The 12340-nt window shown below is 41.7% G+C and overlaps 1 protein-coding gene across 1 annotated transcript in view; it reads right to left on the bottom strand.

Moving 5' to 3' along the window:
* Window positions 1-12340, bottom strand: part of TACR1 (tachykinin receptor 1) — a 1985090-nt gene that overhangs the window by 276848 nt on the left and 1695902 nt on the right. The gene's annotated exons all lie outside the window — the stretch shown is intronic.

Genomic DNA, 12340 nt, shown 5'->3' with positions numbered 1-12340 from the left:
GTCGTAAAAAACAGTTTACGTTTCTTAAAAACCTAACAGCACGCACTTTTTTTCAGGTACTATGATGTTTCCTCAATCGCATTGCAACAGTCGGCTGCCGATTAAATAAAGCAATTTTGGTGCATTTGAGTGTAGTAAACTAGTTAAACAATTTGCACTTCTATTTGCCACATATAATGAATTGTGAGTGAATAGAAAAATATGCTTCATCCTCTAAAGTGCAGATAACATTACGTCTTTAAAACCATATCCGCCACAACCCAGCTTTTTCAGTTTTCGATAAATCAAGCAACATTTTATTACTCTCTTAAAATGTCGGATTATGAAGGGAAGGTGTTCAAGATGGAAAACATGCGTTGAGAATCCGGACTTAAATAAAATGGAGGGGCAGATTTACTATGTTTTTGTGTTGGAGTTGGGTCACCATGGTGCAAGGGTGCCTGTGTTGGTTCTATGCTGCCTCAAGTACACAAGGGCAGGAAGAGAGCTAAAGAGCCCCATATGTTATTAGATATATCACTTTTCAGGTGTCTCTTATTCACGCAGCACAGCAACGTGTCTTGCCACACTGCATTGCGTGAATTCTAAGTAAATCTGGCCCCTGTGGGTCACCTGCTGCTAAATAACTTCTGCGCTAACTTTAGATAATTGGGAAATTATGTGACTGGTCATGTCTGGTCCTAATGCTGTGTTTTAAGACTGATATAGTGCAGAATAGTGTGGCAGTCATGATAGTTTGATGCCATAAACAAACAGACGTGGACATGAAGAGGTGATGAATGTATTTACGCACTTATGGAAAAGATCTATCAAAGGTAGTGGGCCTCTATTGCTGTAAATCCTAGTCCTACCTAGGTATGTATGTGTAAACCTCTTTATAACCCGCAACATAAACATATTTACTCCACATCTCAATTATAAGCTTCTTGGCACTTATGACATATTTTGTGCCTGACCCTGGAATTATATGACATGGAAAGCATATACACTGGAGGCTTCCAACTAAGGCAATGTAGTTAGCAACTTTTTGGGGCATTGTTTTCTAAATCATGTCTCTGTCAAACAACCAGATATATTGATAAAAACAGACACAAATACTACAGAAATGCAAGAAAAGCAAATTTTTAATTTGAGTTAGGAAAAAAAATATATTCAGATGTAATCATGCTAAATGCTACAAAATACTTTCTATGCAAGAAACATTGGAAGCTATCAATACACCAGCAGGTGCAGTGTCACAGGGGGTGAGGAATGTGATGACCCCACGGCAGCTGAACTGTAGCCATTTCGTAACTACTAAAACATGAAATGAAGATCCATTTACATAGCTTACATTAGGGCTGGTAGTAGTCTTACCACTGTAATCAGAGGAGAGTGAACGCTGCTGGTTTTGAGTTAACCCATTGATGATGCTGCCCAACAAGACACCATAGTGGTGATCACTTATACCACCAGTGGCAAAGATTGATTGAGGATTTCGGGTCGACAATTGAGACACCTAGTCCCCGAAAAACCATCAAAGTTCACTCTACTTTGATTACAGACGGTACAATTGTGGAAGCCGAGTGAACCCTTCACACACTTCTACCTCCTCCCTTTGAATTTTTGCTACCCTTACTGCACACATGAGATCATATGTATTTAAATTCCATTTTACTTGGTAATTCTGATATTACTTTAATCATTTTATGCCTGGAAAATGTGACCATGTTACGGTTGATAATTGAGATGTATATGATTTACTTTTCTTTTCTATTTTAAGTATGTTACATATGTTAACTTAAGTATGTAGGCTTGTTTATAAATACATAAAAAACATATTTACAGTGCTTCAATTGGCAGCCTGTGATGGTGTGAGGTCACAATCAGAGTTGGCCTAAGCAGCAAGGCTATCCTTGAAGAAGGCAGATGAGATGCTCTGAATAGTTAAACAATTGAAGCATTAGCTAACTAAAGTAAGTTGAAGCTCAAACAAGTCGAAATAAGGGAAAAATGACAAAGCCACATTGATATCTGACCCAGACTTGTGCCCTAAGCTAGGCTGACCAATGAGTAACCACGGTCAGACGGATGCTGGGTCCACACCCAGCAAAGTTCATAACCTCAAACTTATACATTTCTATGGAAGTTGATTTGACTGAATTGCTTGAGCCAGAAAGCTGGATCGAGTAAGACAGTTCTCTTGCTGGATACCCACGATTTTCCAGTTTGATCACCCATATGTTGCATGGATTAAACAGAGATATAAAAAAAAGACAAGAATGTGCTTGTATTATGTTTGGATCAAGTATAAATTGTTGAAAATGATGACTCTGGGTCTCAGAGAAACCATTTACAGTGCTTCTGCTACATGAAAACATATCTCCAGTGAAAAGTCTAAAGTGCAATACAATAGCTAAAAGTTACTTTTACTTATTGATTTTGTTGTGATTTCTTCAGGCATGCTTCCAGTGAATCCATCCCATTTTATGTGCCCCAAAACCAGCCTATAACACATCGACAAAGACCTGCTACAATGTCCACCAACGAAATGATTTTCCTGAAAATATCTAGCAAGTGTCTTTTCTTTAAGACCTTCCCATTTCAGGGCAGGGTTCGGGAGCACCCTCCACAATAGAGTGCAGTTTGTCCACAACATACCATTCTAACCTTCATCTGGCAACAGGCCCAGGATGCCCTCCATATTTTCCACCATTTAATTGGGATTGAAAATTTTAAGTCTCTCTCTCTCTCCTACAAAACGCATAACTTTCTTGTGCCTCAGGCTCCGGAAACTGGTTTCATCACTGGCTAGTGTTTCTATGTACAAACATTGTTAAATATCCCTTGGAGTGAGGTGAGGTGGTTCCATTTCTCAACCTTGTGACAAACTGTGTGAGGTAGAATGAAAAATGTCCTTGCATCCGTAATGGAAAGTTTCAATTATATTAAGGACTTGGAGGCGAGGATTATTCCACTCTTCCTTCAATTTATTTAACTTCAGCTATCTTGAAGATACAAACAAAACACTTAATTTCCCATAACACCTAGGGAAAAGAAGAAAGTCCATCATCCAATCATGGAACAGGATATCCATCATTTGCTTCTGTCTGCCTTCATTCATCCTATTTCTTCCTGTGACCAAATCCGACAATGGAAAACTTCACTCCTGTTTGGGTGACTCATATCCTGCAAGAATCAATGGATCAAATTCAATCACCAGGATCTCGTGGGTGAACCGCAAAGTGATACAACCAGTAATAATACAAGACACTGGAAGAGAGAGACTGTTGCCTTTACTAGGACTTAACATCAGTGAATAGCATAGTACTTGCACCTGATCCATCGCATCCTGTATCACTGGGTGGACGATGCTCTCAGAGCGAAGCGTAGGTTAATCCTCACCTCCATGTACTTAATTGAATTGAAACTTTCCGCTATGAATGCTAGGATATGTTTCATTCTGTCAGGAACTTGAAGCGAGGATTATGTCAGTTTAAAGTCTATCTACCACTAGAGCCACAATGGAGGGAACTGGCTTGAAATAAAACCTCTTGAAGGTCGAATCTGAAGACCAGTCTACTGCATTCATAATGTCCTCCAAGCGACCCCAGAAGGTGAAGGCCTTTGATACCATAGCTCCTCTAAATGAACTCTTACCTCTTACATGGTCCTTCAAGCTCATCTTGCAATGGTCGGGGAAGAGACTACCTTATGTGGTTTACTAAGGGCAATGAGAAACTTTCGTTCCCTTGAGGACGGAGCTCCTGAGTTAGGGTCTCATAAGTCTTTACTTAATGAACCACACATAGTTTTGGGACTCCATAAGGGCTGGCTATCGAATTAGTCTGGAATTACACTTCATACGTCGTGACACTTGGAAGGTGACCCCATATGGAGTATAGGTCCCTCCTGTAACGAGTTAAGGGCTCGGACATCGAGACCCATCGGCATGAAACCAGACAGTGCAGTGTGGCTAGTTTCACTGACAACTATTTCTGAGAAAGGAATTTATTGCTAGGCCAGGAAAGAAACAGATTCAGCACCTTGTTGACATCTCAAAGAACCGAATCTCTGGGTTCCGGAAGAAGAGATTGTCTGATATCTCTAAGAAGATTCCAGACCAGAGGATGTTCTCCCACTGGAAGACCTCCCACATGGGCATGTCCTGAGGAAATCGCGGACCAAAAGGTATTGACCAGCCTATAGGCCATCCCTTCTGCTGCCAACGAGGCTTAGAAGTTCTAGATGTGGATAACATCTGTCCCCATGGGATCCAAGTCTCGTTGCTGACACCAACTCAACTATTGAGCCCCACCATTAGTGTTTGATCGTACCATCTCCCCATGCTGGGGAGAGGAGGTCCGCAGCGTTTATTGAAAGTGCCGGGACCTGCCATTGAGAGTTGTAATCCTCCACGGCATTAGTTGGAGGATATCATTACTCATCAGGGGGTGGAGTTTCAGGAGGGATTCATGAGGCGATTCTGATCTAGGGGTAGACAGATTGGAAAATCCCAGGAAAGTTCTCTCAGAACTGGAAACCAAACTTGCAACTGTCATACCTGGGTCACTACCACCAGATCTAGCAGCTGCTGAAGAGTCGGTGCCATGAGTCTCATAATCAAGGAAAAGGAAGGTAAAGCGTAACCCATCTCCATCGACCAATCTTGGAGGAAGGCGTTTGTTGCTACCATACCAGATTTGGTCTACAACTGAAGCACCTGGAAAGTTGAAGGTTTGTGTTTCAGCGAGGTCTATGTACCTAAAAGCAAAATTTTCCAGAACGTTCCTGCAGATGCAAAGCAGCAATCACATTCAATACTTGTTTTTGGACTGCGCCTTTGTGACCTAAATTACACAAAAGTTTAAAAAATAATTTTAAGATCTCCGACTAAACTAGAAACTAAACTAAGACCAAAGACTCAACTGCAAGTTTTTCAACTATATCCATTGTGACACATGCAGGCCAGAGTGAGGCATTTATCTGCTTGTAAAGTATTAATTTCTGGAAACCTTGCCCCTCAGCATACCAGTACTTGGGCAGTGAGGTTGCACTGCTACATCCAGCTGATACAGTGCTGGTTATTAAAATGCGATACTTTCTAGTGTATGCACCATTACCTGAAACAATGATCTTCCATTATAAAAGAGGCTACGAGTTGAGTGAAGGTAGTACTCACTAACTTAGACAAAAAATATAGTGACTGAGGGCTGATAACACAGCACCACTTCACAGCAGCAGTTGCAGACCAAAGGATCTAAAAGCAAGAAACCGTGGCAACACCCTCTTCAGGCTCATTTGTATGAACTGTTGACTCACAGTGTACAAGTGTATTCTTTCTCTTCAACAAAGGAAGATTACTTTCTTGTGCTATCCCCTGCAATTAACTCTGAATACACGTGGTTTTGTGAAATATAATGCTACATGTAGGATACTATTAATTGTAATGAAATGTACACCTCAATGATTCTCATAATTCCAGCTTTGTGTAAAATGTGATGTAGCGCTATCTTTTCATTGTGGGGTGTGCATTATAATCACATGTGTAGACTGCATCCGCATATAATACTTTGTCATGTTAACCTAAGTGTTAGGACTTTGTAAACTGATAACATGAACATGATGTGTTTAGGCCAAAATGTAGAGTATCTGAAGAAATAACATGGAAAATGAGTGTAACTAGCAGAGAATATTGACTGGAAAACCTGTGTTGCACAACTGAGAATCATTTCCCTGTTGAATGTGCTTATTAATTGTGTCATTTTATGTGTAGGTGAAATGTTTAACCGTATATGATTACATTTCTGTATAACTCTGTAAAGTTCATGGTACATTTCTCTTATGTTAGCTAAATTTAGTAGGCCTGAAATGCATTTTCCCTGGAAGCTTTCACATTTGAATTAATAATTGAATTTCATGTGCACATTGGGTTTTGTTCTTTCTCACCCTTATGTTGCAGGTGGTAAAAGCATGGATGTATGACGTTACTCCGCATACCGTTACAACTACCTACCATTACAACGCGACCATTACAATGCATACCATTACAACGCATAGCGCTTTGGGGTGCTGGATAGTGGTAAGTATAATTTACTATTCTAACTCCAGTCCCCGTGGACCCTAGGGAAGGTGTTGGATAGTAAATTATACCATTCCCTATCCTATAGCGCCCCCCAGCGCAATGCGTTGTAATGGTATGCGTTATAAAAGTCGCGTTGTAATGGTAGTGCGGAGTAACGAATGCGTTGTAACAGGTGCATACCTAAAAGCATCCTTGTTAGCTAGAATAATGTCTTTCTTTTAGGAGTTAGGCAAGGAGAGAAGGGATTACATTGAACATTGAAACTGATATGGAGAACTGTTGTACTTTCTCACCGGAGAAAGTCAGGGAATCAAGGTCATCTCACAACAGCCCAGGAGCATCGCCGTCCAGTGGAAAAGTACCTATGAGAACATGGCCTGGACGGATGGCGTGATCCAAATTGAATCTTGGGAAGTCACCTGTTATAATAATGTATGGTAACGGGGTAAAAAGCCCCCTTTTTCTCTGCCTTCAGAGAGAGAGTATCTTAGAACAAGCTCTGACTCAGTAGCTAAATGCTACTTGACCCAACTGATGTGGAGAGACATCTAAGGAAGACTCCACTCGCTGACACCTGAACCGACCTGCCCTGTAATATGCTTAACTTGGGATGTCACGTTAGTGTTAGTCTAGGGATAGATTAATGTTTTATTTCCACAAACCTTCAATGCAGGGGAATTTGGACCATTGTTCCACGATAGTTTGTATCCAGATTCTCAAATTAATCATCTTCTGCATGTTGCACTGCCTAAATTTCACTCCAAGGTTTGGCTAGTATTAGTTCCAAGGTATATCTACACCCTTATCTTGAGGGGCCTGTACATTCAGTTATTTCTGGTTTTTGAATTAACAAACTTGATTTAGCTGTCTATAATCTTAATGAGCTTAGTTTACTTAAATCGAATGGATTTACCTGCTAACGATTTCTCTCCTTCATACTCTCATGCTGAGAAAAAGTACCATTGACTCGAAGTTCTAGAGCAAATCTAGAACGTGAGATCTGTCTCCCTCACACATATATAGGCAAGCTTTCCCAGACACTTGAGGATTCAGGATGCTTGTTTCTGGTCCAGGGAGGACCTGGTTTGGCAGTTCGAGCTGGACTGTTCCCATGAGGCACAGGGTCAAGACTGATTTGCATATGACCAGGTCTAAGCTGGGAACAAACGAATGATGGATTTAACCCAGATCTCTTGATTTGGGGTGAATGTTATGATTTATTCTGCATTCCGCCTATCAATTGTGTGTCTTTTGATTTTGGACTCCCAGCATTAATGCCTAGATTACTTACCAGTTATCCTGATGCTCCATTTTCTCTAATGTTTTCTCTGATTTACATATGAGGCTGCTCCACATCCTTGACAGATATCCATTGTAACATTGATTTAAACCCTACCTCCAACCCAGTAGCTCCCACAAAGGAGTGAAACTACCCATAAGCCAAAGGCAGAAGCTGCATTCCAGGAAGGAGGGATGGAGGCACTATGGTTGTGGACAAAGAAGGGGAACTCAGACTAATGGGAGTAACTGTAAGTAATCTAGGCATTACCTTCCTATTCCTCTTTCTAATGTCTCTTCTTACTTATGAGAACATAACTGATGAGACAGACAGCTTTAGCGTAGTACCCAGAGGATAAAAATGCATGTACACAGAGAAAAGACTTGCATTTAAGGGCACCTCAATGAAAGAACCCTACAAACATCAATGGAAAGTAAAACAAGTTATACAGCACACAGTCCACTAGTTTCAAAAGTTACTCAGTTCTATGAAACAACCTCCAAACTGCAATGGAACCCAAAAGTAGAGGAAGTCAAGGTAGCTGCCAAGGAAAACTCACTGAGAGAGACACACGGACCACAGCCCAAGGTGCACCCATGGAACTTCCAAGAATCTGCTTCCCTGCCCAAGATGTCAAAGTCCAAGGAGATGGACGAATTTATGCAACGGCTCAAAGATCCCACTGAAAGCTGAAACATCTGATGACAGGCATCAAAAGCAACAAATGAATTGTCACAGCATTGAATAGGTCCAGTACACTCAAGGTAAATGGACACAGCTTCGAAACATTCAGGACATGTAAGACAATCTCCTCAGATGACAGGTTTAGAGTGAGAAGCAGGAGGGATAATCTGTTTTTTGATTAAAATAAGGAACAACTTTGGGAACAAACCCAGAACCCAACCACCTTATCTGAATATATCAAAATATAAGGTGCTTTGAAACCAGAGACCCCCAGCTCGTGATTCCTACCAGCAGCTAATAAGAAAACATGTTTTAAAGGACATTAATATTTAAAGAAACCTCCTGCAACAGATCAAAGGGAGCACATTGAAGCTTTCAGAAGATGAAAATTAAGTCACACAGAGGAGTGGTCCTAATAGGAGGACAAGATTAAGAGAAACCATTAAGAAACAGAGGCATATTAGTCAATAGCTTAGAAACCCCCATGAGTTTCAATACATCACTGTTGGCCGCTGGGCTACAAACTCCATACTGGAGAAACTGGTGGACAAAGACATGAACACATTCCCATGGCACAATCTCTTTCTAATTCCAATACTTCTGAAGGCGGCTCAATGATGATCACACGCTATATGAGTAAAAGACCTGATAGAGGCCTGAACTGCTCATGCAGTGTCCATATACATACCCAGAAATTATGGGTCCTTGGTTTCAACCTCCACATAGATAAGTACTTCTATTACAGAGGAAGGATTGATACAGGAGGACGTTACTGGAAAAGGAGATGTGGACACAAGAGGAATCCACTCTGGAGCTGAATCCATCTTCCTGAGAGCTGGTAAACAAGGAGGGAAACCAGCACTGCACTCTGTTTAACTTGGAGCAGCAACACTAGAATCCTAGGAATGACTGGAAATGGAGGAAATGCAAGCAGCATATTCACGGGCCATTAGGAGGCCAAAACATCCACCCCTCAAGGAATCAGAAATTGAACCGGAGGAGCCATGCAGACACATGTCTCACAAATTAACTCCACTTCCAGAGTCTTGCAACTCCTGATACCTTCCTAAAGCAGAGAGGGATAGCAAGAGAGAGAGAGAGAGAGAGAGAGAGAGAGAGAGAGAGAGAGAGAGAGAGAGAGAGAGAGAGAGAGAGAAGCAGACATCCTACGGTGATGGAAAGATTCCGGCCTAGTAACTCTATCATTGAGTTATGACATCTCTTCCATGATATGGGCTGCTCACAAGGAAAGAAGAGGGGCCTTTTCACAGGGAAGTGCTCAAAAGACCTCCTCAGTTAATTTTGGGCAGCTAGTTCCTACATGAACCGTTGTACCCATGGTCGCAATCCGACCACTGCAAACTCAGCAGTCCGACAGCCGTATTCTGAGTTGGGTGGATTGCTATTGCAAAGACCACAGCTGAACCGCCGGCACCACCAGCACACTGCCAGCAGACCAAAGACCACCGGGGTTGCAGTGGAGGAAAAGCAGCTGCCATAGGGCAGCACAGAGGAGTTTCACTGTCATTCGTATTACGAGTTGGCTTTCTGATGAGTCAACCGTGGTGGTAGAACCGCCAACTTCAAGTATGAGAAATTGGCATCTGGGGTGTGTACTCACCCTTTTCCTGAACGTCCCATGAGTTTCACTTGGATCCCTTTCTTCAGGTCACACTTTCAGAGCAGCACCTTCACCCCGAGGATTATGACCCTGTTTGCAGCGATATACAGGTGAGTCTCTTTCATGCCATATGCCCATTGCCTGGCACTGCCCACATATGGCCCAAACTCTGACAATGGGTAGATAGTATGTTTCCAGATGTATCATACATATGTGTGTATTTGACACATATGCAGTCAGAATGTTTACACAGGCAATACATGTGGAAAAATAATCACCACCGCTGCAAGATCTCTGCAACCATACCGCCAGCACCATGGTAAACCTGTAATAAGGTGGTCTGAAGACCACCAAAAATTTGGTCTACTTGTGACCACGGACGTAGCATTTGGGTGTTCAGACTGCCAAACTCGTAATCAGGCCTGACAACCAAAATAATCCATTTTAGATTCCCCATCCACACTCTGGTAAGGATTGGTGGGAGAAGCATGATCCCAGACAACAGGTGAACATACTGCAGAATGGACAACACTAAATCCACCATTACATTTTGATTAAAATCCTGATCCTTGACTAGGAACATGTTTGTCAGGAACTTTGGGATGGTAGTTTTCGTCATCTCTTACCATTCCGTTAAAATGGCTTCCATTACCTTATGAACGATTATCACAGACTAGGGAATATGCCTACAGAACTGTGTGAATAGGTCAAAACTGGTGCTGAGAACCTACACAGTCCCCAAGGGAAACCTACATTTTTCCTTCTTATAGTTTAGTACTCTGTCAAATCTTCTTAATCCACCAGATGACCCTGGGAGTCTGGTAGTGGGGAGGGTTTGGAATCATCATCGTATTCTGGGGATGTCCATGAGGAGTGACAGGATACAGGGGAGCCAACAAATCCTGCCTCACAGATCTCTTCTTCATGATTAAATCTGCAAATGTGTTTGCCTTGGTTGCACACATGCCTGCATCAGAAAGCCTAGCTGGAGTTGAGTTGAAGAGGAATACTCAGGAGAATATTCCACAGCCAATTAACTTGCTATTTACACTTTATCATAGTCCAAAAACATGAAAATATTCCAAGAACAATGCCAAGGAAACCATAAACTGAGGCCTAGATTTGCAAATATTTTGTGTGGGGTTTATGCTACTTTATTAAGGCGGACCCAACACACAATCAGAGCTGTAGTGGGGCTAATGGGTGTTTTTGTTTTATGACAGAGCGGAGTTGGCTTCACTGCAAGTAGGGTCCATTTTTTTGCTGAGAATTGTCCAGCTGTGATCCTGCTTTTAGCGCTTGTAAATAAACAATGCAAAAAAAAAAGTTTAAACTGCAAAGCTTTTTTTCTTGCACTGCCTATTTACAAGTGTTGTGAGAAGTAATGTGGCCAGATGATTTCCGCCCCCACCCTGTCATAAAACAAAAATGTCCAGTAACTCGGTTGCCTCAGTATGGCCCTGTAAAATCCTACTTGGTATTTATGATGAAGCAATGCAAATTGCTATGTACGTTGTTTTGTAAAACAAAAACTAACCAAAGCTGCGCATTGCTCTGACTTGTGTTACCTGTCATCAGGGAAACATTGTATGAGTGGTGCATTGGCATTCCCATGCAACAAACATGGATTTTGATGCAAATACCAGATCTACAATGAATTGCATACACAGATTTATACCAAACTCATGTGCCTCCCTGTTGCTGGCATAACAAAGGGAAATATCTCTAAAACTCCTTGTTATTTGCTCGTTGCATGTGCGCTGCATTCTGCACATGTGCAAAGAGGAAATAACCTCAAAAGATATTTTTGTACAGGAAAGGTACTCCTATTTGCACCAAACAACTATCCTGGCCACAATGCAGACACATTTGCATTATGGTTCAAGGGTGTTTGCGATGGGGCTAGGCAGCACAAAGTACACCAGCGCATAGAGAGAGCCGAACTGTGACATTTCTTTGAAGATATGACGCAGTTCTTCTCTCTCCAGGTGATGTAATGCAACGAAAAAATACAAAAGTAAGGTGAGAGACAGGAAGGCCATGCCAACATGACCTTGTTGCCATTAGTGAGCAAAAACATCAGCGTACCAAGGGCTTGTAAAAGACTAGGAGGGGGTTATAGGTAGTTTACCCCTTTTATAGGAGCAACTTGGAGGGAGGTGAATTTACAAAAATGGTTCAGAGGTATGCCTGGGGCATCTGGGAGGTAGAACTGCCTCATATGTAAGATTTGGGACAGGGAAAAGAAACGAGGATGGAATGAGAAACAGCTCATTTAAGAACATCACGATATAGCATTTTATGTTCTTGCTAGTTTGACACAATGTTTTAAGTATCAATGAAAACATTTACAATAAGCATGGCTAGAAGTTTGTGTAAGGTTTTACCCCCAACTTCCCTTTTCATATACAACAATACTTGAGGAGGGTTACCTTATTTTGTTAGATCCGATTACAATCCACAAGAGTTACGTTGCCACTATTTCACTCGGGTGTAGGATTGATCACCCAAGTAAATTGTGAAAATCACAGTGCCCTTGTGGGATATATTTTAGGGTCCTCCCCCACAAGTCTTATGGCTCGCTCCCCTATGACATTGCACTATTTTTTAACCTTGCCAATGGGCCAATCATTAAAAAAGTAGTAGGATCCGGCAGGCAATTTTAATTTATTCTCACCGTCCCTAAAACCAC

Source organism: Lissotriton helveticus, chromosome 11 (genome assembly GCF_964261635.1).
Source record: "Lissotriton helveticus chromosome 11, aLisHel1.1, whole genome shotgun sequence".
Taxonomy (NCBI): Eukaryota; Metazoa; Chordata; class Amphibia; order Caudata; family Salamandridae; genus Lissotriton; species Lissotriton helveticus.
The sequence above is the reverse complement of the archived record's forward strand: the minus strand, read 5'-3'. Positions and strand labels throughout refer to the sequence as shown.